Source organism: Aotus nancymaae, unplaced genomic scaffold (genome assembly GCF_030222135.1).
Source record: "Aotus nancymaae isolate 86718 unplaced genomic scaffold, 86718_ANA_hifiasm-v0.15.2.pri h1tg000032l_0, whole genome shotgun sequence".
In the NCBI taxonomy this organism is placed as follows: domain Eukaryota; kingdom Metazoa; phylum Chordata; class Mammalia; order Primates; family Aotidae; genus Aotus; species Aotus nancymaae.
Window position 1 is genome coordinate 27,535,411 of NW_026988445.1, and position 26,146 is coordinate 27,561,556.

The 26,146-nt window shown below is 35.9% G+C and overlaps 1 protein-coding gene across 10 annotated transcripts in view; it reads left to right on the forward strand.

Moving 5' to 3' along the window:
* Positions 1-26,146, forward strand: part of SDCCAG8 (SHH signaling and ciliogenesis regulator SDCCAG8) — a 240,350-nt gene that overhangs the window by 82,805 nt on the left and 131,399 nt on the right. The window lies entirely within an intron of this gene.

Below are 26,146 nucleotides of genomic sequence, written 5' to 3' on the forward strand. Positions count from 1 at the left end.
TGAATACGTTTGTTCACGAAGCCTAAATACAGTGACATTAGAAATGTTAGGAGATCAAAGCTGCGTACTTCAATTTCAGTTTTGAACAGATGTTTTATGTTATATCTTTGTTGAGATGAAGTAGATACTCCAATTTTAGTTGACAACAGGGATAAAGTTTGTAGAGAGGCAGTTCTAATAGGCTGACTTTTGATTTTCTGTTTTTATGTTACAGTTCAGGACTTTGAAGGTTTTCATTATATTCAAGAAAGTAGGTTGTTTATTCAATTAAAATAATAAGACTGGGTTTTTCGTGTCAGTATTTTAAAGGAATTGTTTTAGAATTTAGAAGTAGGTCACTCCAAATAAATGTTTTAAAAATATGTTTCTAGTTCGAGGTTTTTCATCATATTTTCCAACATATTTCCTCTTTTGAACCAATTAACTCTTTACCACAAATGACGCAAAGACAATTGGGAAAAGTATTGAAAATGAAAGTGATAACGAAGTTTAGTACAAAAAGCTTTTCAAGTCATAACTGAAATCCGTAGTACTAAATTAAAATCCTGGCAACCAAAGTAAAATTCTGCTTTTACACCACTATATTTGGTGGTGTAATGGTTTTAAATTTTCAGAAGACTTTTCATTATTAACATGAGCAGATAATGAAACTTATTTTATTTCATCCAGTTGGGGGCGTGCCTGATAGTGGAATGGAAAATACTTTCTACCAGGGACTGAAGGCCTAGTCTACTAAGTTTATCACAGATAACTTTTCTTTCCTGATGTACTGTAATTTTTTTAAAAGGAATCATATTGGCATACTGACTGGCATTATCATATGCCTTTTGTATTATTCTACAGCACTCTGTCAGCATAATATTTTGGACTAACTGGAAAAATACATCAGGAAAGAGCCTCTGAGTTGTTTAAAATTTCATTATAATGTTCTAGAGGAAAAAAAAACCAGGAACAATAAAAGTATAATAACACTTGTAAGTGAATAACTTGTTTAGAAGCATTCACCATATTAGAAGTATTTGCAGTATTAAATCTCATTTTAGTTAACCCATGATGGTTTGAAGGCTAAAGTTGCAGGATTTTATAAGGAGCATTTTTCATTTGTAAACATTTTCTGATAATAGTGAAACAACAGTAGTTTTCATAATGACTTACAGTGATATGTTTTAAGATAGAGATATGCCTTTTTAGGAGGTCACAGCTTTAGGAATAAAACCTCTCAACAGTTACAAGATGTTTGTGATGTGATGTGCTTGTTACCATTTTTTTTCCTGGACAGAATGTGAGGAAATCTTATAGGTACTCTTTTTAACTATTTTGTATTGAACAGACAGTTTCAGAAAAGAAAGTAGTGGTGTCTCATTCCATGGATGATTTGGAGTAGCAAAGCAGCAATTGTTCTTTGGTCTTTCAGCCATGACCTGACCTTCTGTCTGTAAGACCAAAGAACTACTTTGCTTGGCCACCATCTGCACTCGAGAGAAATTTACATTTAACTTTTAAAAGCAGGGCATGTTGAACATTTATCTGAAACACTTACAATAATATAAAGTATATTAAATTTTTAAGTGTTGTGTATCTTACAATTCAGCATCACAAGAAGACTATCTGTAGGTTTGCAAGCAAGGTGTTCTTCATACTGTAGTCATTTTATACATATTTTAGTGAATCTGACCGCTTGATACATTTTTAAAGTAGGTGGGAAACTGTGAGATTGGAATGTGTGAGAACAAGAGCTTTTTTGATGTATACAAAATAGGGCAAATGGTTGACCACCAAAATAATTTTCCTTGTGACCTGAGCCTTGACTCTGGCATAATTAGAAGGAAAGGTCAGGAGAGTAACAATGGCAGTCTCTTCCACCCACTTTCTTCTTTTCTTCTTTACATTGTGTCAAGAACCGATGGGTGGATTATCCTTCCCATCAACTCCTTTGTATCTCTTCAGCTTAGAGAATTCCTGTCAGCCTCAGAGGATGCTGCTTACACCAAAAAAAAAAACGCATTTGGTATGGAGGAGAATGTGAAATATGCACTTTGATTTTTATTAGAAATTTTTTTAGACAATGGTTACACACACACACACACACATACACACTTCATCAGGGGAATTTAAAAATATATATGAAGGTAAAGGGAATATTACAATGAATCTTCACATTTCCATCACTTACACTCATCATTTTGCCAATCCTCTTCCACAATCCTATTCCATCGATCTCACTTTTTTTCTCTCAACTTCTGTCCTCATCGTTACCTTCATCATCTTTGTCATGTTTTTTTCTGCTCCACTTTCTTCTCTTCAGCTTCTTCCTCTTCTCTTCTGTCATCTTCCGCTACTCTTTTTCTTCTTTTGAGAAGTATTTTAAATGAATCTCAGACATTGTTATTTTACTCATAAATACCCATGTGTGTCTATGAAGGATATTTTTACACACTGTGTCATTATATCTAACAATGTTAACAATAATTCTTTAATATCAAATTATACCCAGCCTATATTCACATTTATTTGTCTCAAAAATGTTTGCTATGCAGTTGGTTTATTCAAATTAGGAAAACAAGTATGTTTTTGTATGTTAGAATGATCTGGTATTACCCTTTTTAATAGGAAATAAATAGAACTCTTAGTAAAATTTCATCTTTCTTTGTTGTTCTGTTAAATTTTGTATATAATGTTTTGATGGTGGTTTGTTTTTATCATCATTCTAAAGAAGTGTAAATCACTCCTGCAGTGAACTGTTTGAGGGAGTGGCTACCATGCAGCATTCCTGATAATCATATCCCAAAAGGAGCTTCAGAGAATCTGAAACCCAAAATACATAATCAATTTCAGAGCCTTGTATTGAAGATTTAGGAATGTTGCAGGAAGCCCTAACATTACAAGGATTAGCTGACCTGAAATGAGTGATGTATAGATAGAATTTTTTTGTCAACTTCCCTTTCAGTAAATGAATCTCAGAAGAAACTGCAAGTATAAGCGCCCTTCTAAACAGCACATGTGTGACTGCACTGATCATATGCCCAAGAAACTGCCATGATGACGGGAATGGGCAAATGAAGATTTCTTATGCTAATATTTGTGTATATACCCCCACTTACATATACAGACAAATATGCATATTCAGTATGCTCATGTACTCAGTATTCATAAGAAAGGGTTAGCCAACTGCAGCTCATAGGTCAAATCTGGCCTGCTGTCTATGTTACAAATAAAGTTTTATTAGCACTCAGCCATACCTACTTGTCTACGTATTGCCTATTGCTACTTCCTGTTACAACAGCAGAGTTGAGGAGTTGTGATAGAGACCATGTAGCACACAAAGCCTAAAATATTTGCTGTCTGAACCTTTACAGAAAAAGTTGCCAATCCCTACCTTGAATATAGAAACACAACTATATTTTTAAGTTTCCTCTGCTTTACTAGAATGCTGAGCTTTGAGTTTGAAGACCCGTGTATCTTAAATAGCAATGGTTTTGGAGTATTTTGCAGTACAACAAATGTGTCACATCTTTGGTCTCTTAAAAATCTAATGGCATTACCAAGTAAGCATATCACTGGTGATCGTGGCATTCTCTTACTAGTAGCACATGGCTTGCTAGTGGCTTGGATGGGAGCGTAAGTACAGTATTATTTTATATTTACAATTTTGTTTTTAGATTCGTTCCAATTTTATTATTCAGAGATAAGAAGGCTGACACAGAAAGCTTTGTTTGTTTTTTTACTGCTATCGTATACATTATAACTTTGGAGTTGTGGCTCCTATTGAGTAGAAAACATTGAGGTTTGAAATGACTTTCATGGAGCAATCAAAGCAAATATTTCGGGTGGAGTACCTCCAGAAGAAATAGATCTGAAAATTCGGCTGGAAAAATGAGGGCAAAAAGGATTTGAGGGTTGCTCATATCTACAGCAGTGATTCAGCACTTGGACACTGACATTAAGGATGGAGTGTAGCAAGACGGGAATTATCACCTAAATTCAGTTGAATTAATTAGGCTGTTGGAAGAAGAGCATCTATGTTGTATGACTTTGTGTAAGGAGAGAAGAAGGCCTGCAAGCCCTAAAAGTCAGTCAGTCCTTTTATTTTATTATTATTTTTTAGAGATGGAGTCTCGCTGTGTCTCCCAGGCTGGAGTTCAGTAGTGTGATCTCAGCTCACTGCAGCCTCCGCCTCCTGGGTTGAAGCGATTCTCCTGCCTCAGCCTCCTGAGTAGCTGGGACCACAGATGCATGCTGTCACGCCCAGCTAACTTTGTTTTTTTGTTTTGTTTTTGTTTTTGTTTTGTATTGTAGTAGAGACAGGGTTTCACTGTGTTGCCCAGGCTGGTCTTGAAGTCCTGAGCTCAGGCAATCCACCCACCTCAGCCTCCCAAAGTGCTGGGATTACAGATGTGAGCCATTGCACCCAGCCTAAGTTAGTCACTTTTAAAGTTAGAGAAATATAAAAGCAATGAAGAAAAGTTGAAGAATTGTACCTTTTACTTAGAGAAGACTGCAATATTGCTTTACGTCTTTAAGGGTTTGACAGATTATTTCAAGGAAAAAGTTGAACACCTGATTTGAATCTTCAATATGGACAAAACAAGAACAAAGGGATTTAATTACAACAATTAGAAATCACAATAGCCTGAAACAAGAATTTTCTCACAGTAAGAAGATTGCAATTGCTGCAGCAGCCATGGAACCTTTTCCCTGGAAATTTTAGTTTTAAATAATAGCAGCAATATGATTTACCCAGCTCATGGACCTCTGAGGTCCAGTCTTCTATTTGATTCTGGAAGCATCCTAGAAATACATCATTGTATCTTTTAAAAGTGGATAACAGCAGTGTTAGTCTTTTCTACTTGAAACCTAGCACTTACAGATTAAAGTAAAATCTTGTTCCGTTCTATTCTCTGCTTTGTGTCTGTAAAGCTGTGTACTCTTTTTCAGAAGGTTTTTGGGGAATATGCTAAGATAATGGATGACTTCTCGAGAGCCAGACTTAAGAAACTTATCCAACTACCACCTGCAGTCTCACTTCTCCCTCTGAAAAATGACTGGGAGAGGGGCCATTTGGGCATGGCTTTGGTACATGTAATCACTCGGTCCTGGTGATGACAGAGATGCTCTCCAATATTCTTCACACCCTCTTTCAGTCTGTAGGCTTAGCACATTCTCGTCCCTGCTCCTTACTAAGACAACAGCAGTTCCAGAGGGCTTGGTTTGCCCAGACCAGTATGCTAGACACTGTGGGGTAATAACTAGGAGACCCAGGTCCTGCCCTTAGGGAGTTTATGTTCTAGTTGGGGAGTCACAGTACACATTTGAACATGCCTTAAGAATACTTGCAAAGCAGCATATCGACAAGTGCAAATTAATGTAGTGTGAACTTCATGCTGGCTACAGCCCATGAGAGGGAGAATCTGGTTCCATGTGTGTGATGCAATAAAGCTTTTTTATAGCATCTTTTCTAAGTATGCCCTAAAGCATTGTTCAGCATACTTAGATAAATTTGTGTTCTTATCACAGCCTAACCAAGAGTTCTGAGAAAATTCTTCAGCCTCACATATGTCTAATAAATCAGTCTCTTTTGTTCTTGACTTGGATGATGCTTGAATGGGACAAGTAGGATTCATTGGATTATGCAAATAATTTAAAATATATCCATTTAATACAAGTCTAACTTACTGATTGAACTTACTATTTTCATAAAACACTATGCCAAATTACTTCCTTCACTTAAAATCGTCATTATGTTGGTAAAATCACAAAATTAGCAGTAAAAAATATTTAATTCAATTTTTCTGCATAAAGGAGCGTTTCCAAATCAATCCAGTGAAGAATACCAAGTTGGAGATCATTAGGGCACTTAGCATTAGGGAGTTGTTTTCTGAGGCAGTGTACGTATACCTCATTCATAGAAACACTGTTTTCAATTAACGTGCTCAAAAAAGAATCTGTTAATTTCTACTTGTCATTTGATTTTCCAACAAAGAGGATAATGCTATTCAACATAATAATTTATTTTAAAAAATCAAATGTATAAGCAGAAACAATACCTCTGATAATAGCAATTTAGGCGTATTTAGAAGATAAGATTATAAATAGGAAACAAAACACGCTGTCTTAGAAATAATATGCCTTATAGGAGGAACATTCAGAAAAAAATGTTTGCCTTTGGATAGGAATATAAAACTGTAAACTGGACTCTAGGAATATTTCTGTGTGTCCCAAGGAAATATAATGTTTGCTATATTTTCAGTTTTGGTGGATGACATATATTTTGGTTCTTTGAACATTTTTTGCTTGCTTGTTTTGACTATGAAAGTTGACTCACCAGCCAACGCCAACTTTGCAGAGTGTCCTCTCAGGTACCAACTCTGCAGTTCTGTTAGCTACCAGGTAGTGGCAGTTCTTTGAATGTGTTCATGCAGGCCAACAAGCCGAGAGACATTAGACATAGGATAACTACATATGCTTTCTTTTCCTTTATAGTCCAGAAATACTAGTACCAATAGCCAACATGAATATTACTAATTACTACATATGTATGCATTTAAAAACATTTTGTGTATAAACATAAGCACATTAACAGAAGCCAGTCATACCGTCACCCGACAGTGCAAATTATTTTTATTCTTCTGTTTTACCTTCCACTTTTTGTCCATATGCATCTATAATATTTGCAAATATAGATAGATCCTGGTTTTGGTTTTTGCTTTTTTCATTTAACATTATCTTTTTTTATTTTTTATTTTTTGAGACAGTGTTTCACTCTTCTTGCCCAGGCTGGAGTGCAATGGCACGATCTCGGCTCACCACAACCTCTGCCTCCTGGGTTCAAGCAGTTCTCCTGCTTCAGCCTCCCCAGTAGCTGGGATTACAGGCATGTACCACCACACCCAGCTAATTTTGTATTTTTAGTAGAGATGGGGTTTCACCACGTTGGCCAAGCTGGTCTCGAACTTCTAACCTCAGGTGATCCACCTGCCTCGGCCTCCTCATTTAACATTATCTTAGGGATTTTTTCCTGTGTTGCTCCTTATTCTTCATAGTGATCATGTTACTGTGGCCATTTACATACACTTTTAAGGGAAAATAATAGTAAGTTAGATTTTGAGAACAGCCACTATGACAGATTTAGGTCCCTTTTCCCCTAAACTTCATATGTTGCTTTAATTCAATAACCATATATTATGTGCATGCTATGGGGCTATAATGAATTTCTGTCAGAAAGGAGTATGTAAACCAGGTATGCCAATAAATGTATGTCAAAGAGAACATAGTAACTATCAGCAAAATGCAAAAGGTATGGGGATTTGGGAGGGGGAGAGATAACATCCTTGTAGGATGTTTAGAATGTTGCCCAGGGCCGGGCACAGTGGCTCATGCCTGTACTTCCAGCACTTTGGGAGGCTGAGGTGGGTGGATCACTTGAGGTCAGGAGTTCAAGACCAGTCTGGCCAATGTGGTGAAACCCTGTATCTACTAAAAATACAAAAATTAGCCAGGTGTGATGGCATGCACTTGTAATCCCAGCTACTCGGGAGGCTGAGGCAGGAGATGACTTGAACCCAGGAAGTGGAGGTTGTACTCAGCCAGGATTGTGCCACTGCACTCCAGCCTGGGCAAACAGAGTGAGACTCCATCTCAAAACAAAACAAAACAAAAAGAATGTTGCCTAGCACAGCAGCACAGATAGAAGAAGAAGAACTTTATTTGGTTGGAAGGTTCAACATGGCAGCTTGAGCAAAGGAGTGGGGCTGAGAAAGGAGGGCACATTCAAGAACATAGGGTCTTTTGGTTCCATAGCATTCTTGTATAACTGACCTCCGTATTTCAAGTGCCACTTCTCTGTTATAATAGATTGCCCATAGAAAATGGATTTCAATAACACTCAGAATCCCAATATAAATGTATACTTAACAATATACTGCATGCCCTGCAGTCAGGCATGGAAGTCATGTTATAGTTTGGGAATGTATACATATGTTTTTTATTTTCTTTGTACTAGTTTTTATGTGGTAGAAAAATTTTTAGATCTTTCAAACTTCAGATAACTTAAATACAATGTCATTTTATTAACAGTGTTAGAGTCATATAGGATTGGTTTCCTAGGAAGAAAGAATTGACAATTATCTTGATGATTTGTGAAAGATTAGCACGTGACTTTTGATGAAAGGTGAAACACAGAACAGACAGGTAAACATACATACTTTACCTGAGGACTGTGAGTACAAAGACTTAACTTTCTGATTTGGCTTTTCCAGCCAACTTCCTGAGCAAACCTCTTGGAGCCTAGGTTTATTTCCCAGTGAAGTGAGAAGCTTGGACAAGTGGTAGCAAAGGTTTTCTCTAGCTCTAAATTCTTATATTTCTAGAAACATAGGAAATATTTCTTTGCCCCTCTTAATTGTGAATTAAACATTAATAAAATCAATAGAAATTGCCTGGAGCCTCACTTTTATTCTGTATTTTTCAGTTATTCACTCTCATTTTATATAAATGACACTTTGGTTAAGATGATAAAAATGAATTTTGACTTTCATCTGCAATTTAGCTATTTTCATTATGATTGGTAATAGAACAATAAAATGTCTAGCCTTGTAAAGAGTTAAATTTACTTACAAGACAGTCATCATCTAATTTGCAGCAAGGATTAAAGCCCCACTCTGAATTAAAATTTCAGTTCTACTGGAAAGATTTCTGGCACTGGCAAACTTTCAAAGGTAGTATTCTGAGGGGAGTAGCCAGCTTTTACAAGACTTGTGAAAGTGAACTCTTCGGCCAGAGTTTCTTAGGTATGTGAACTTGGGATGATCAGGATACGTCGACAGATTCCCGTTTCAGAAACACAGCGTTAATAGTTAATGCTTTCACCTTTCGTTTTCACTTGGTGCCCTCGTACATGCAAACATGGAGTGAAAAGCTGTGGCAGTTCTGGGCACAGATGACCTAGAATATGATCATCTTAAGATTTTGTTTTGGGGGTTCTTTTAAAAATAAATCATCCAAATAAAAGCAAAAACTTTTTTTTTTAATTCTCTTGGAGATTTTACAGATCCCCGGCGTGTTCCTGACCCTCACTAAAGTTCAGTGTGAGGCAGACTACCGTACACAGAGATTCCTGATATAACTCGAGGCTGCTCATGAGTGTTAATGAGTTGCAAGGTGTTTAGATTTTTCATGTTACTCTTCTTAACAGATGGTCAAGTTAATTTAACTCTTTTTGGTGTTAACATCTGTACTTAAGTGGATTCGTTACACTTACATTTAGGAAAAAGGCAAGAAAGCTGCAGGGTCTTTATTTCTGGCCTGCCTTCTGCCATCCCTGAAAATTTCTGGAGTTCCCTATAGGAATGGAAAATTCTTCTTTGTATAAAATCTCTCTACTTACAACTGAAGTCCTGATACCTTCTCTTTCTCTCTCTCTCTCTCTCTGTCCCCCACCCTTTCTCCATGGTAATAAATTATACAAGTAGTAGTATTAGCCTTTCTTCATGAGTCAAGCTGTCGTTGAAAGTTCCTATTAAAGTGCAAGGGATGCTCATATCCTTATAGAAAGTGTGGCTGCGAAGGAAACAAGGGAGGTAAAAATAAACTTTGAAGGAGCTCTTAACAAGACAGAAGGGAAAGAATTGTTTTACAAGTGCTGTCTTTTCTGTTGGACTCTTCTTTAATTCATTTATTATTAATATTAGTATTTTTAGAGTCAGGGTTTCACTCTGTTGCCCAGGCTTGAGTGCAGTGGCACGATCTTGGCTCACTGCAGCCTGGGTTCATGTGATCACCCTCACTCCTGGGTTCATGTGATCCTCCCGCCTCCACCTCCCAAGTAGCTGGGACCACAAGTGCATGCCACCACACTGGCTAATTCTTTTTGTATTTTTTTGTAGAGACAGGGTCTTGCTATGTTGCCCAGGCCAGTTTTGAACTCCTGAGCTCAAGCCATCCTTCCACCTCTGCCTTCCAAAGTGCCGGGATTACAGGCCTGGGCCACTGTGCCTGATGTGGACTCTTCTTTAGCTTGCTTAGAATGTTCTGCAAAGAAATCTGAATTCACTCATACAGAGAGGTGATTGTCATATCTTAGCTTGCATTAAAAACTTTAGGGTGTCATTTTCAACTAAATTTATCATAGGACTTTAGGAGGATCAGTGTTTCTTCCATAATTTACTGACGGTCCACTATGTGTATAGCGATTTAAGCCATGCAAGATTTTATATAACAGGAACCAGACATGTTTCATCTTAAAGGTGAAGTAAACACAGACTAATGAATGGATCCGATATCTGTGTGTATTTTTAAATCTATATGTAGACATATATCTTTTTATATATCTTACTAATCTATAACCTTAGTGTGACTTGCTGATTTTTCTTGAGCAGAATCTGAAGTTTTGAGGTATCTCAATGCTGAATTTGACATAACATAGACTTACTTCAATGGCTAGGAGAGCAAGAAAGATACGAGAATTATCCTTAGTTATAAAAACAAGAGAGAAAAGAAAAGTAGAGGTGGGGAAAGTGGGAAGAGAAAATGGGAAAGATTTTAGAGGAAGACATTCTAGAGGCATTTATGCTAAGAAGAATTGGGCTTTTTTTTCTTTCCTGTTTACACTGCTTCACCTTAAACTATAACTCAGAAGAAGCAAACATGACCACATATCTATCAATATAATGCATCAGGATTTTCAGAAGGGAACCACAATAATGAATTTTTTAAAAACTATTACTGGTATGAAAATCTCTTTTCCTCTACAGTCACTGCTGATTGCCGAGAATAACTTCATGCTAGACATGGTGGCTTACTCTCATAATCTTAGCACTTCAGGAGGCCCAAAGCAGAAGGACCGTTGATCCCTGGAGTTAGAGACCAGCCTAGCCAACATGGTGTGACCCTGTCTTACAAAAGAGTAAAAAAAATTAGCCAGGTGTGGTGTCATGTGCCTGTAGTTCCAGCTATACAGGAGGCTGAGGTGGGAGGATCACTTGAGCCCAGAAAGTCAACGCTGCAATGAATCGTGTTCATGCCACTGCGACCCTGTCTGAAAAGTAATAATAATATATAATAATAACTTTATGTACCTTGGCATTTTTCAGAAGATGCTTTTTATCCACATAGCAATGGAATTTATGAAAGTAACTTTCATCTTTAGTCTTTCCTATTTCAATGGCCACATATAAAGGATGGAAGGAAGGGCCTCAGATAATGAAGAGCAATGGCTTGGTGGGCACCAAGAGTCAAAAAGACTTTAGTAACTTAGTCCACCCCTCCCTTCTGTAGATGAGTAGACTGTGCGTCAGCTTAGTTCCATGCATCCATTTATTTCACTGATAGTGATAACCTATTATTATGTGTTGCAAACAAATAGGCACAGGGATTGCAGTGAAAATTAAAATATATTTACTGCCCTTAACAACTCTTACAGTCTAGTAAGAAAGTTAAATGTGATGAGGGTTCCGTGTAGGGTGTGGTTTACTGTGGTGGGAGAGGGTTCAAAACGTTTTAGATATTTACAATCAATTGATTTTCAGCAAGGATAATAAAACTCAGTAGGGAACAAACAGACTTTTCAGCAAATGGTGCTTGCTAAACCTGATAGCCACATGTAAAAGAAAGAACTTGGGGGCTGGGTGCGGCAGCTCATGCCTGTAATCTCAGCACTTTGGGAGGCCACGGTGGGCGGATCACCTGAGGTCAGGAGTTTGAGACCAGCCTGACCAACATGGAGAAACCCCATCTCTACTAAAAATACAAAATTAGCCAGGCGTGGTGGCACATGCCTGTAATTCCAGCTACTTGGGAGGCTGAGGCAGGAGAATCGCTTGAACCCAGGAGGTGGAGGTTGTGGTGAGCCAAGATCATGCCATTGCACTCTAGCCTGGGCAACAAGAATGAAACAATGTCTCAAAAAAAAAAAAAAAGAACTTGGGTTCCTGCTTCATAGTGTAGACAAAAATTAACTCAAAATGGATGAAAGACTAAATGTAAGAGCTAAACCTCTAAAACTCTTAGAAGAAAACATAGGCACACATCTTAGGGACTTTGGATTAGGTAATAGTTTCTTAGGTATGACACCAAAAGCGCAAAGAAGAATAGAAAAAAATAAATAAATGGAAGGTCACCAGAATTGAAAGCTTTTGACTTTTAAAGAAGATTATCAAGAAAAAAGACTACCTATAGAATGGGAGAAAATTTTTTGTAACTCATGTATCTGATAAGGGACTTGTATCTAGGATATGTAAGGCACACTTACAAGTTAATAATAAAAAGACATGCCAATTTTTAAATGGGCAAAGACCTGAATAGACATTTTTTTGAAAGAAGATATGCTAATAATAACTATACTATTAACAAATGGTCACTAAACGTGAAAAGATGCTCAACATCATCAGGCAGCGACATGCAAACCAAAACCAAGATGAGAAACCATTTCACATCTACTTAGGATAAGTATAATAAAAAAGACAGATAATAGCAAGTGTTGGTGAGAATGTAGAGAAATTGGAACTCGCCCATACACTGCTAGTAGAATTTAAAGTCATACAGTCTGAAAAACATTCTGACGGTTTCTCAAAATGTTCAACATAGAGATAGCAGATGACCCAGCAATGCCAGCCCTAGCTCTATATTCAAGAGAATTGAAAACATGCTACACAAAAACTTCTACATGAATGTTCATAGCAGCATTGTTCATAGCAGCCAAAAACTGGCAACAACCCAAATGTCTATCAGCTGATGAATGGATAAATAAAATGTGGGGTGTGTGTTTATACATAGATTCATATTGCATGGCAGTAAAAAAGAATGCAGTAACAATGCATTCTACAGCATGATAGACTTACAATTGAAAACATTATGTTGGCAGAAAGGAGCCAGTCACAAAAGACAACATGTATGATTCAATTTATATGAAGTGTTTAGAATGGGCACATCTATGGAGACAGAAAGATTAGCAATTGCCCAGGTCCAAAGTTAGGGACAAATGGGTGGGACTACTGATGGGTATGGAGTTTCCTTTGGGGTGATAAAATGTTCTAAAATCGATTGTGGTAATGGTTTCACAGTTTCGTGAATGTACTAAAAACCATTCAATTGTATACTTTAGGTGGATGAATTCTGTGGTGTGTGAATTATGTCACTAAAGCTGTTATTTTAGAAGACAAAAATTTTATCATCGAAGTCATATTTTAGCCCAGTCTGGAGGGAGCAAGAGAGTGGGAAGTGAAGGCCATTCAGGCAAACGGGACAGTCACAGAGGCATTCTGTGTGTACCTGGAGGGCAAAAGGGGTTGCCATAGAGGAGAAGGGAAAGACAGAGCCCCACAAAACTGAAATTACTTGCCAGAAGTGGCTGTAAAGTCCCTAAAGTCTGGGTCATAGCTTAGCCTTCATCGTGTCTCCGGTACTCAGCACAGAGGAGGCCGGCCACAGATACTTAGTGATAGTACCTAAATGAGATGACCGAGCTTCTCACTCCTAGGTCAGTCTTTGTTGTGCTGTATCTGATGGAAGGTTTTAGAATCAAGATGGGAATAACTCCTTTTATAATGATATTCATATTTTAGCAATTATATATGTTGAAAATGTTTGATCAGTCTTTTATATTCAGCTGTTCTAGTAAATATGTAATGGTATCTCATTGTGGTTTTAATTTTCATTTTCCTAGTGATGAATGGTATTGAGTATTTTTTCAGAGGCTTTTTTGCTGCCCATGTATCATCTTCACATATATCCACTGCTACCGTCTAGTTCAAGGCACTGTCGTCTTCACCTGTGTTATTGCAACAGTCTCTTAATGGGGCTCCTCGCTTCTCCCCATTTAACCCCTTCACAGCATAAGGGCCAGAGAAATTCTGCTAAACCTATGTCAGATCTTGTCACCCTTCTGAAGCCATCTAGTGGTTCCTACCTCAGTAACAGTCAAAGGCAAAGTCAAGGTGCCTTTGCTGTTACTGAGTCAAAGGCACCTTGACTCTACAAGGTGCTAAACAGCCTGCCCCTACAGCCACTTCAGAGCCTTTGGGTTTGCTCTTCTCTTCACCTGGGTTCTCCGGGATATCCTGTGTATCACAAGAATAACACCTTCAAGTCATCGCTGAAATCATCTCTGTGAGCCCTTTCCTGACTACCTTATTTTACATTGTAAACCAGTTTCCAAGTATTCCTACCCGCTTTCTGCTTTATTTTACTCCATATCTAACTCATTAGTTTATTATCATCTTTCTTTATCACAACATTAGCTTCATGAAGTTATGTCCTCTTTAGTTCATACTCAGCATATTCGCAAAAGCAAAATGTGAATTGAATTGCATTGCTTTTCCATTTAGCAATTTGGAATGGCTTCCCATTTGCGTTTAGAAACACAAATCCAAACTCCTTTCTACAGTTTGCAAGGTCCTGCAAAATCTCCCCACTGCCTGTCTTTCCTCCCTCTTCCCATCCACTCTTCCTCTGTCCATTCACTGGAGCCTCAGTGGTTTTCTTTTAGCTTCTCAGATGTGCCACTGCCTTTGGACAAACATCTTCTGTATGTGTTCTTTCCCGCTCTTCCTTTGCCTAACTAGCTCTTTTTCTTTTGGTTTCCAATTCAATGTCTCTACTTCACTGGCTACTAATGTATATTCTGTTATTTTCTTACAGTACCTTGTTCCCTTCCTTCATGGAGCTTATTACAAGTTTTTTATTATTTTATTGTCCATTTACTTTTAAACAATCAGTTTCTTCCATTAAAATGTAAGTTGTTTGAGGACAGAGACTCTACTTGTCTTATTCTTTTTGTTGCTCTGGTGCCCCAGCTGTAATTAGGGTCACAGTAATTGGGTGGATAGATGGGTGAATAAATGGCCAAGAGACGGCCTCAAGTAAATTTCTCATTTTACTGTCCACTACCTGGTGAACCTGAACAAGTCACTAAACATGTGCAAGCTTCAGTTTTCCTCTTTATAAAATGAGGATAGATACGCTTCCTACTTTACAGGATTTTATAAAATTTGAGGTCATCTGTGTTAACCTCATAGTACAATGCACAGCATATAGTAATTGCTCAATACACACTAATACTTACTCGTTTTGCTAATATTGTGATTCTTACCTTTCCACCCTCATCTCTCTCCCATCTGTGTCCCGTTTTATCAAGTTCCTTTCCAGAATCTTGATGATCACTGATTATGAGACTGCTGATATCAGCTGACCAGTACGTAGCAGTAGAGCCATTGCCTAAGCTTACGTTAATCTGACTTCAGAGCCCACTATCATTTGCCTTATCGTTTATCAAACATGTCTCATCGTAAGTTCTTATGGAGCTTAAAATTCAGTGAAAACCCCTCATGGCGCGTATCTGCTGACCTACAACTGGGCAGTGAATACAGACATTTGCATTTACCTGTCTGAAACTTGGTCGTTTTTGTTTGGGCCTGTTGCGTCAGCTTGTCTGAGCTCTCTTGGATCCTCTTTTCAACATGTTGCCATAATAAATCATTCCTCTCAGGTTTATGTCACAGACACATTCAGTCAGCACATCGGTGGCATCCTCATTAAAGTCAGTGGTCAAAATAGTATTGCACAGAGAGCATCACAGAGTCTATGACCTGTAGCTTCTTTATAACTTGATATTTGCTGTTCTGTCTTCTATATGATTTGTTTTAATTGGTGTTTAAGAACCAGATTATGCTTGTTTTTCTATTTATGAACCAGACCATTGCCGCCTTCAAAATAATTCTAGTCAAATCAAAAAAAATACTTTTATACCTGCTATGTATAAGTAATGTGCTTAGATACTTGACAGAAGCTTGCATTGATGGCAGGTAGTGAAGAAATGGGGCATGGATGGCTAAGAAATCAAAGTGCCTTTGTAAATATGGAGCAGATTTGTAGTTTGGCAGGATATAAACCCATGTTGGGAAACTCCCAATGGGAGGGCAAAATTGAAATGGGTCTGCCTGAAATTCCATTTTGTTCATCTAAATAACCTGGATAAGTGGGCTAAATTGGCAATTTGAGGAATTAGAGTCTTTAAAAGCATTTTTTGAGATTTCTCCTATTCATTCTATTGACTTACTCTCCATTTTAAAGTGTTTTGTCCTAATCATTACCCTTTATCTCTCTGTTCTATGCCTATTTTATTTTTCTTTATGAAACTGGTTGAAAGCAAGAATTATGCTAGTTTTCTAATTACCACAGCACATAAATTTGGTAATATATATGAAAGTTTTCTAAACTATGAAAAGCTGTGTACATACACAGGAATAGAATAGATGGTCAATAAATGGAAGAGATGACTTTACTCCTTTGTATGTGGAAGTTGTTAATTTAAAAGAACACACTCAAAATATTAACTAAAAAATCTACTTCACATTTTGGTGCTGCTTGCTAAAATTAGTTAGAAAATATAGGTTATTTTTGAGTTAAAACTAAGTTCAATAATTTCTTAAGTTCCTCAAATAGAATTTTACAGAAATATTTACATAACCCACAGCTAAAGTGAGTTTTCTAAAAACTCCCCATAAGGTGAGATCACGTACACCATGTCTCAGTACAGAAGGATTCTTTTTTTCAATCAGTTATGTCTCTATAAATAAACCTAGTTTTGTTGTTAAAATTGCTGTTTCCTCTTCACATAAGAACATCTCATTAATTTCGGTAAGAACCTTCCAACAAAATAAGGTTAAATTGTCCAGTTTTCCAGTGGAAGAGGAATTATTTTGTGTCACCAACAAGCAGAGTAACAGCTTAAAGGTAAGTTGAATGCAGACATGCTGTTTAGGTGGTCAGAATATTTTGAATCCAAGCATAAATGTTAGGTAAGAGCCTGTAGGTGCGAATGCTTTAGGTATGTTTTTAGTAATACTTTACCTCTCCTACTCTCTTTAGAATTTAAGAGCCAGAACGTTGATGTTGATGTTCTCTGTAATTAGGTACACAAGGAGTAACAGAAACTGGGTAGGTAGGTAGATGGAAAGAGAAGTGACCTCAGCGAGAGCCAGTGTGTGTGTCTAGCCAAGAAGAGGACTCTATTCCATGGTCTGAACTATAAAGTGATTCAGATTACAAAAATAAGACTCTTTTCTCAGTTGTTTGAAGTTCATTTAGTGAAAAATTAAAATACAATTTCCTGCAAAACAAAATCATTTAGTTTAACTGGAAGGCTGGGAGATCTTTAATGGGTACCACAAATGTTTGAGATTTTCTTGGTTTGAGAGAAAATAAACATTTTCTTTTGTCCTAGCACCTGTACCAGACAGTAATATTGACAAAAATCAAACCTAAGAAAATACATTTTTTTCTCTAAATTAAGAAATAATATGTATGGCTTTAAGATGCTGCTTAAAAAAAAAGAGTAAGTCTTAAATTTGTTCTAGTTGTCAGAGATTGACAGAACTAATAAGAGAATAAAAGAGCAAAATGAAAAAGTTCTTGTTGATTAACAGTTGTCTGAGGAGAAACATGATATGTTTTCTTTATTGCATTTAAAAGTTAATTATTGCCAATGGAAGCTTATTTATGCTTGTAACTAACTTAGCGTTGTGGTTTGGCATTACTCCACATTTGAAGGGAAATGGGGTATCACTGAAGAGTCTGGAGGCTGAGTTCTAGTACAGCTGAGTGGGCTTAGTGAGTGGTTTAATTTCACTGGAGTCCCACGTTCTCACCTGTGAAGTGAGGGGATAGATTAAAATGATGACTGAGTGTCATGTGCCCCTAACTGCATGTTTTTTTCCTAAAGGCCTATTTTGTTTTTTATGAAACAAAATATTTTATGTTCACAGGGGAGTTTACTCCCAAATGTTTTGCAAACATTTAGATAGGAGTACACTTTAGCAAAAAATATAACCAGCATAGTATTTAAGAAACAGGAATTGTATTTGCTAAATAAAAACTGTACTTTGAAGTCTTGAAAGTTAAGTACAAAATAACCCCAAAGTTTCTTGTGTATTCCCTTTAGCAATCAGAATATTTGATTATTCTCCAGGCAGTTTCTATAAGAGTAACATTTAGTATAACAGTCTTAATTTGCGGTAGTAGAAAAGTAATAAAAATGTGTGCACCATCTAAGAGACAAAATAGTTTTACCAAAAATTACTTTTGTGCTGGTTAAAAATAAATGGGCCAATTTCTTTTACACAATAATTTTTAGTAGCTGATACCATATCTGAGAAACTATGTTTACTAGAGTAATACTAGCAGAGTAATTATCTGGCTTTCGTTGGAAATTGTGACTTTGTAGTTGTCAATACTTTTCTGTCTACACTGAAAATTTTTTGACTTTGAAAAGTATGTCTGCATATATGTTGGTTTCCCTGTAATTTTAGTATCTGAGAAATATTACATCTGAAGAATATGTAGAAGTATAGGAAATTATTGAAAAATCCTATTGAAATGACCTTTAGGCTGCTATTCATTTAAGGTAATAGTGTCAAATTTGACCAAACTTTTTCAAAAACTATTTAATTTAGGATTATGAATGGTATCCTTGTTGTTTTTTAAGTATTTTTAACCTCATAATAAGAACTTGTGAGCATTGTAAATACATTGAATAATGAAAATGATATTTTCTAAACTTGAAGTCAATAATAAACAATTGCATTTAAATTGACATATGAAGTTTTCTTAAGGAAAAATCAGTCTATAACTTTAGGAATGGCAATATTTTCAGTTCATTTAAATTTATTTTTTTAATATAGATAGTGAAAGCATCTTTATCTTACTTGAAAGTGCCTGCCATTCTCTTGTTTATTGAAATTGCTTTAGTGTGGTTTTTGCATTTAATCTTTCCTTTTACTTCTGTGTAGCCATATTTCTACACATAGGGAATGCTGCAGGGGCTACAGCACTGTAAGTAGTAGTGGGCAATGTGACCAAGGTTTTTAAATCTTATATTTCAATATAATTTCAATTCAATTATGCCATTGAGTAATAGCTTTAGTATTTAGACATAAGTGAATGTAATTAGTCCAAAATATAACAATATAATGTGAAAATAATGATTAGACTTCACTTAATATGAATCCCGAAGCCCTAATATTAATACTTATAAGATAATTTTCTGCTATAAATTTTTATGAAAACTAAGTAAGAGTATTATAATAATGTCTGTTATTTGCTGTAGCCCAGATGATTGTAAATTTGAAGAGGAAATGATGTAACTTAGATGTATCATTAGACTTGTACTTGTTTTTTTATCAAAATGATAATATTTTAATAGTTATGAAAGAAAAGAAAGTGAAGAGATGAGTGAGCTAGCTTGGATATTATTCATATATAGTGGGTATGTGTGTGTGCATATATGTGTATGTAGATATACATATAAAATTATCTGGCCATCTGGATTTTATATATATCTATATTATATTCATTTATGTCTATTTATATATATGATGTCTGGCACATAGCAGGCACATAGTATGTGCTCAAAAATATTTATTGTGTTGAATTGAGAGCTTGGGAAGGAATAGTTTAAGAGAATAAATTAACAGTTTGCTTTCCTAAACTGGAATTATTTTATTATATTTTAGTTTTGCTTTGGATGATTTTCTCAATTGGCAAAAAAACTATTTTCAAATGGTAATAAAAGTCAATAACTGTAGTGAATATTCCTTTTTATTATGCTGTGATATGTTTTCCTGCATTTTGGGTAACTGTTTAAAGATTATTTTTCTTTGGTAATTCTTTTATTTACCAGCTTTTGTACTTATTAGATTTTTCCTTTTTATTGGCCATTGGAAAGACTACTTTTTTTACATGGAGATGTCCCACCAGAAAAGATGTTTTCTGTTTTTTTTTTTATTTTTTTTTTTATTTGCAGTTCATTTTAAAAGAAACAACTCCAGGTTTATTTTTCATTTGAATATAGCTAGTGTAGCAAGAAAAATCCTTTCGAAGTGCTTTCAAAAGGATTAGATCAGGGTTAGATGTAATTTTTTTTAACATGAAGTATATTTAGAGTTGCTATTTAAAAAAATTGTTCCAGTTTGTTAGCAAACACAGGTCAAAGGCTCCTTTACACTGGTGACTCTCACCTCAGAAACAGTGGGGTGATCTTCACCAGCCACCCTCTTTCTGCTTTTCTGCCAAGGGATCATGGATTGGTCTCAGGGAAGAATGGAAGGAGTCCTAGTTTCTTCCTGGCTCTTTTGTTTACTAATGTCCCAAGGGCTATTATATTAAATGTATTATAAGTCAACTTGAATATATTACATATATTTAATATATGCATCCATATATATTAATATAGTATGATATATATGTATATCTTAAAATGCATGTACATATCTAAATATTTTATGTACATATACATCCATATAAAATTAGTCTTATATATTAACATTTTAAGTGGAAAATGATTTCTTCTTTCATTAAATTGGAATATCAAGAACATGGCTGACATAATTTCCTTCTAGAAAATAAGAAGCCGGCTTAGACACAGTGGCTTATGCTTGTAATCCCAACACTTTGGGAGGCCAAGGCAGGAGGATCTCTTGAGCCCGGGAGTTCAAGACCAGACTGCACAACATGGCAAACCCCATCTCTACAAAAAATAAAAATATAAAAATTAGTTCAGTGTGGTGACATACATGTGTAGTCCCAGCTACTTGGAAGACTGAGGCACGAGAATCTCTTGAGCTGGGGAGGTTGAGGCTGCAGTGAGCTGTGATGTCACCAGCTTGGGTGACAGTAAGACCCTATCTTAAAAAAAAAAAAAAGAAAAGAAGTGCCAAACTATTATTTTTTGAGACTTTCTTTCTTTAAAAATCATAACATTTGGGTGGTCATAGCATATTAAAGAATTCTCTTTGTATGTATACAAAGCAAATGATATAGGTCTACAGTAGTGTTTTTAGTTACATTCTCTCTACAAACATTATAAGACCATCATATTTAAATGTCCCCATATAGCATTTTATAGTATGTGCAGTAGAATAGATGCCATAGGATTACCAGCTTTACAAAACAAGGAACTGCCAAATATCCAAAATGTTTTGAGTTTATTAACTTTGTTAACATAACTCTTGTGACAGAACTCTGAACAAAACATAGAAACATTCTCTTGGATGATAGCTCGTTTAGGTGGATTTATAAGTGATTGAGCACCATTCCTGGGATGTTTTTCCTACAGATACGATAAAGGTTGTAATCCTCCAATCGTCAGGTACTAAAAACAGTCAACTCCCAGCCAAGTGAAGGGGAAGAGCGTGTTAGGAAGCTGCTTTCCAAATCTTTACAGTGATATCAGACCCTCGATATTTGTAGGGACAAATCTAATATCTTCACAAGTGAAGGCAAAAACAACGAATTTCTCCTAGTAAGTGTAGGTGTAACTGACCCCTTCAACCTATAGAATGTTTATAAATATAGAATAAAAATTATTTGTGAAGCCAGTGAAATTAATCCTACTGCTGAAATAAACTCAGTGCACTTCATCCTAGTGGAATGACATTTCAGGAGAGGGTTATGTTCTAAATTCAGCTTAAAAGGTTAAATATTGCATGTGATCAAAATTACTTTTAAAAATCTCATAAATTCCTCATAATTTAATAGTCTACATGGATTTGTCTACATGGATTTTATATGCATTCAGAGCCATATATTCCTGCCACATTGGAGACATTCATACTCTATCTCAAAGATTTTAACCCATGTCATTTTATTTCCATGCTTGTGTTTGGCAGTGTTTGTGCTTTTGTATGAAAAATATACCCATTTCTTAGATGAAATTACCACCACGTAGTGCTGTGGGATGGTCAAACTATGAAAAGTACACATGTACTGTGACTGACTAAGGGCTCAGTGGATTCATGTCTCACACTTCATGCTTACTACAGGGCATTCATTCATTGAGTTGAATGATGGGTGGAGTTATTCATACTTCTTCCATTTATCTCTTTTTGTTGCATGTGGCAACTCTATGTTTCTTTTGCAGTAACAGTAACTATGAACCATTTGATTTTATGATTATAATGTTTGAAGACAGGGATGAAATGTACCAAATAGCAGGGTGATAGGAGATTGCATCTCTTGAGGGCCATTGACATCAGACTCAAGAGCAGAAACAGGGGACCTTAAAAGTAAGAAATGGAAGATACAGCCTGGGCAATAGGTGGGTGTGCTTCTAAAGTGGTAGCTTCTTTAACATTGTGGTTGATGGCTGTCTTTTACAGTTCAGCTCTTGATACATTTTTCTGGTATTGAACCAACGCAAAACCTATTCTCAGACCGTTTTAAAGCGCCATACCCATTGACAATTGTTGTGGTCAACAATTAGGAGATTTATATATTTGACTCCTTCATTATTTTAAGACTTTTCTATTTATTTCAACATTGTCTTCTTTCACTTTATCTCTTTTTACTCACTATTTCAGGTTGTCTTTATCCATTTCAATCTGTGATGTGAATCTACTTCTCCCAGTTACTCTTGGCGATATTCACAATACCTTAACAACTCTTTTGCAATGCATCATTTGAAAAAATTATCACCTCTCTTTTATGGCTTTTCAACAATCACGTCTTATTTCAGATGTCTTCCTCATCCAGGACTCTCTTAGTGTTCCTCTACACCTTTTATGTCTGCTCCTAGTATCAGCAGACATAAAACGTCAAGATCTGTATGTATGTAAATATGTCAACATACAATACCTTGAACATTGTTAATATTTTACTCATTTAGAACACGGAAAAAGCACAATAGGATTAGGGGCAAAAAAGGCCCCATAATATTATAAAGAAAAAAAATTGCAGATTTAATGAATGGCCTGATATTTTGTCTATGATGATCAGAAACTTACATTTATGAGAGTACAAAGCAGGTTTTTTTGTTCACCTTTAGCAAACATAAAGTCTTTATTAGACTAGTCCAAAAAAGTAGAGCTATCGCCTGAATTAATTTTTGTAAACTGACCGCAGAGTTTCAGTGATTCTTTTCCCACTGAATCTCTGGCATGACAGAACAGTGGTGTAAACTTGGCTTAGTCAAAAAGTCTACTGTATTATCACAATGTACTACAGTCAGCTTTATATCAGATGCCTTAAATTCTCCTCTTCTTTAGACACATACTTTTAGAAAGGCACTTCTTTCCTGCCATAGTTCCATCTCATCTGTTTTGAACACTTGTTTTGGCTGAGAGCTACTTTAGCTCTGAGGAAGTGCTTCTGAATTTAAGTGATCAGTTGATGCCACTTCTGTTAACATTATGCAAAGAAAAAAAAAAGTTTCTTAAAATTCCTTCAAGAATATCTGCTTAGAGTAAGGATTAATTAAATAGCCACATAGGAAGCAATTGGAAAACTGAAAAGTTGCACACAAATGTTATATATTTTATTGGTAAGCCTGAAAGGTTAAGTTGCACATTGATTCTTAGGCTAGGGTGGAGTTCATCATGTTGTAAAAGGTGTAGACAGTGGGACCTGAGGCTAAGCAAATCCAAACCCCAGGACATCTTCAAGTCACTAGCCCTAAAGTCTCATGGAAAAATGCTTCTTTAGAGTGAACAATGCCCAAGGCTTTGCAAACTGAGATCCTTGTGTTTGGTAGCATGATATTTGATCCAGGTCATCTGAGTTATATCTTCTCCTGTTGTGTCTGTGCTGTTCGTGTTTTCCATCTATGTCAAATTGTAGGTCAAGAGGTTTTAGAAAGCAGACTGTGTCATTTCCTCTTTATTTTCTGTTATATCTGGGTTTGTTTAGGGAGACAATATGGTGTAGTGGAAAGATTATAGGACTTGAAATCAGACTAACTCCGTTTTGAATCTCAGCTCTGCCACTGTATAATCTTATGTAAGTTACTTAACATCTGTCAGCTTCAGTTTTCTCATCTGTAAAACAGGAATAGGATACTTATTTTTATATGGTTGTCATGAACACAAAATGGAATTTTAAAATATAAAATGCTAAGACAGTGCCTGGCACATGGTAAGCACTAAAAATGGTAGCTGGTATCAGTGTTACTATTAGGTCCACAATAAAAGCATTAAGTCAATGTTATGTGCAATCAACAATGGTAACCATGAACAGGATTTCTAGAATGGTATCAGCAACCTTCTACATCTGCTTAGTGAAGAGGACAATCATTTTTGACTGTTTCTAAAATGAGTTACTACTTATAATATCCTTTTGTTCACATAGGCTGGTTCCCTGAGTGTCTAGCTTGGAGAGTGAGTCTTAGAAATAAATGTTGCTATATTCTAGACCAGTGCTATGTCAAAAAATTTTCTGTGATGATGAAAATATTTTATACCTGCACTTTCCAATGTGATAGCCATGGAATCACCATGTGGCTACCAAGCACTGATACTATGATTAATGCAGGTGAGGACCTACATTCTTTATTTTAATTAGCTTAAATTTGAATAGTCAAAGGTAGCTACTGCAGATGTAGGTGAAAATTTACTAATGATTTGATGAAATCAATCTTAACATCTATAAGTTAATAAAAGTATGAACTGGTGAACACTAAATTTCCAATGAGTACTTTTTTTTTACACATACAGAACTTTAAATGATTATTTTCTCCCAAGTGATAGATTATGTTTCAATTTTCAGTATTATGTACTACCTTACTTTTGGAAATATATTCTTTGAATTCATCCATTGGTTTCTGAGTGATAAATTCACATTGTCAAAATTTGTCAGCCTTAAATCCACCAGTTCCTTCTTTTAACTTGTGAGGATTTTTGGATCTAGTCTTCTGACTATTCTGTAATTTTTTTTTCACTCTATTCTCATTTTCTCTTACATAAACAAGTCACTCTATATTAAAGATGGTGAAATAATTTTAAGTCACATAATATTTAGTTTCAGGAATAAATCACTACCATTGAGTTATTATAGTTTATGTATGCTTCTTTTTCTTTCCAGGCAAAGTTATTCTTTTGAATTAAGATGATATATAATTTTTCAAATAGGTTTTACATTCATTTCTTTGGATATTTTTTCTTAGGAAATCAGGAAAAATGTATAGTAGAATTACTCTTAATGAAACTTTTTATTTGGTTCTACTTAATTTATGTAAAAAATATTTTAATTATCCGAAGTACAGAATGCTTTTCAAATTGTAGGATTGTGAAATTAATTTTATAGATTGAAGAAAGAAATTTTTTTTAAAGAAGTGGAATTGGCCAGGCATGGTGGTGCTAATGCTATCATCCCAACACTTTGAGAGGTTAAGGTGGGAGGATCGCTTGAATTCAGGAATTTGAGAACAGCCTGAGCCATATAGTGAGACTTTGTCTCTACTCACAATTAAAAAAAACTACCTGAGTATGGTGACACATGGCTGTAGTCCCAGCTACTTGGAAGCCTGAGGTGGGAGGATCACTTGAGCCCAGGAGGTCAAGGATGCAGTGAACTGTGATCACACCACTGTACTCCAGTCTGGGTGCCAGAGTGTCTGAAATAAATGAGATAAGATAAGAGAAATAGAATAAAATGAGAATAGGAAATGCCAGAGCAGATCACATAACTCTCACATAGTAAGAGTTAGTACTGTTTCATAAATGCTTCTTACCTTTCTATATGTATCTGTCTCTGATTGATTTAAAATGGAATTTTTACTATGGATCTTGGCTAAAAAAATGTTTGAAAGCTACGCATAATTTATTGTGTGGTGTAGTGGAGGCAGTGAAGTCAGAAGATCTGGTTCAAGGCTTGGGTGTACTACTTTAGACAATTTTCAGTGTCTTTGACCCAAAATTTCTTATATGTGTAAAGAAAGATACCTTCCCTGTATGTTTCATGCAGTTGTTTCAAAGATCAAATAAAATTCTAAGGTGATATAGTTGTAACACTCCTTATTCCCTTCAAGTCAATAATTTTATATTGACAAAACTCAGTGGCTTGCACTAACAACCATGTATATTTATATTTATGAGTCTGCAGGTCAAGTAAGATTTGGCTGATATGTGCTCTATTTGACTAGGTGTTTCTGCTTCAGGTTGTGGGTTCTGTGCTTTCTAGGCTATGATTGGGGTTTAGTTCTGATCTCTGTGTATTCTTTCTGCATTCTAGGCTGAAGGGACAATGGCAACCCAGTGCATACTTTTCTCATGGAGAATTGCCAGAACGTGACATAAACATAAACTATTTATGATTTTTGCTTACATTATAGCCATGCAAATTCCACTGGCCGAATGAAATCATATGGCTAAGCCCAAAGTCACTGGGA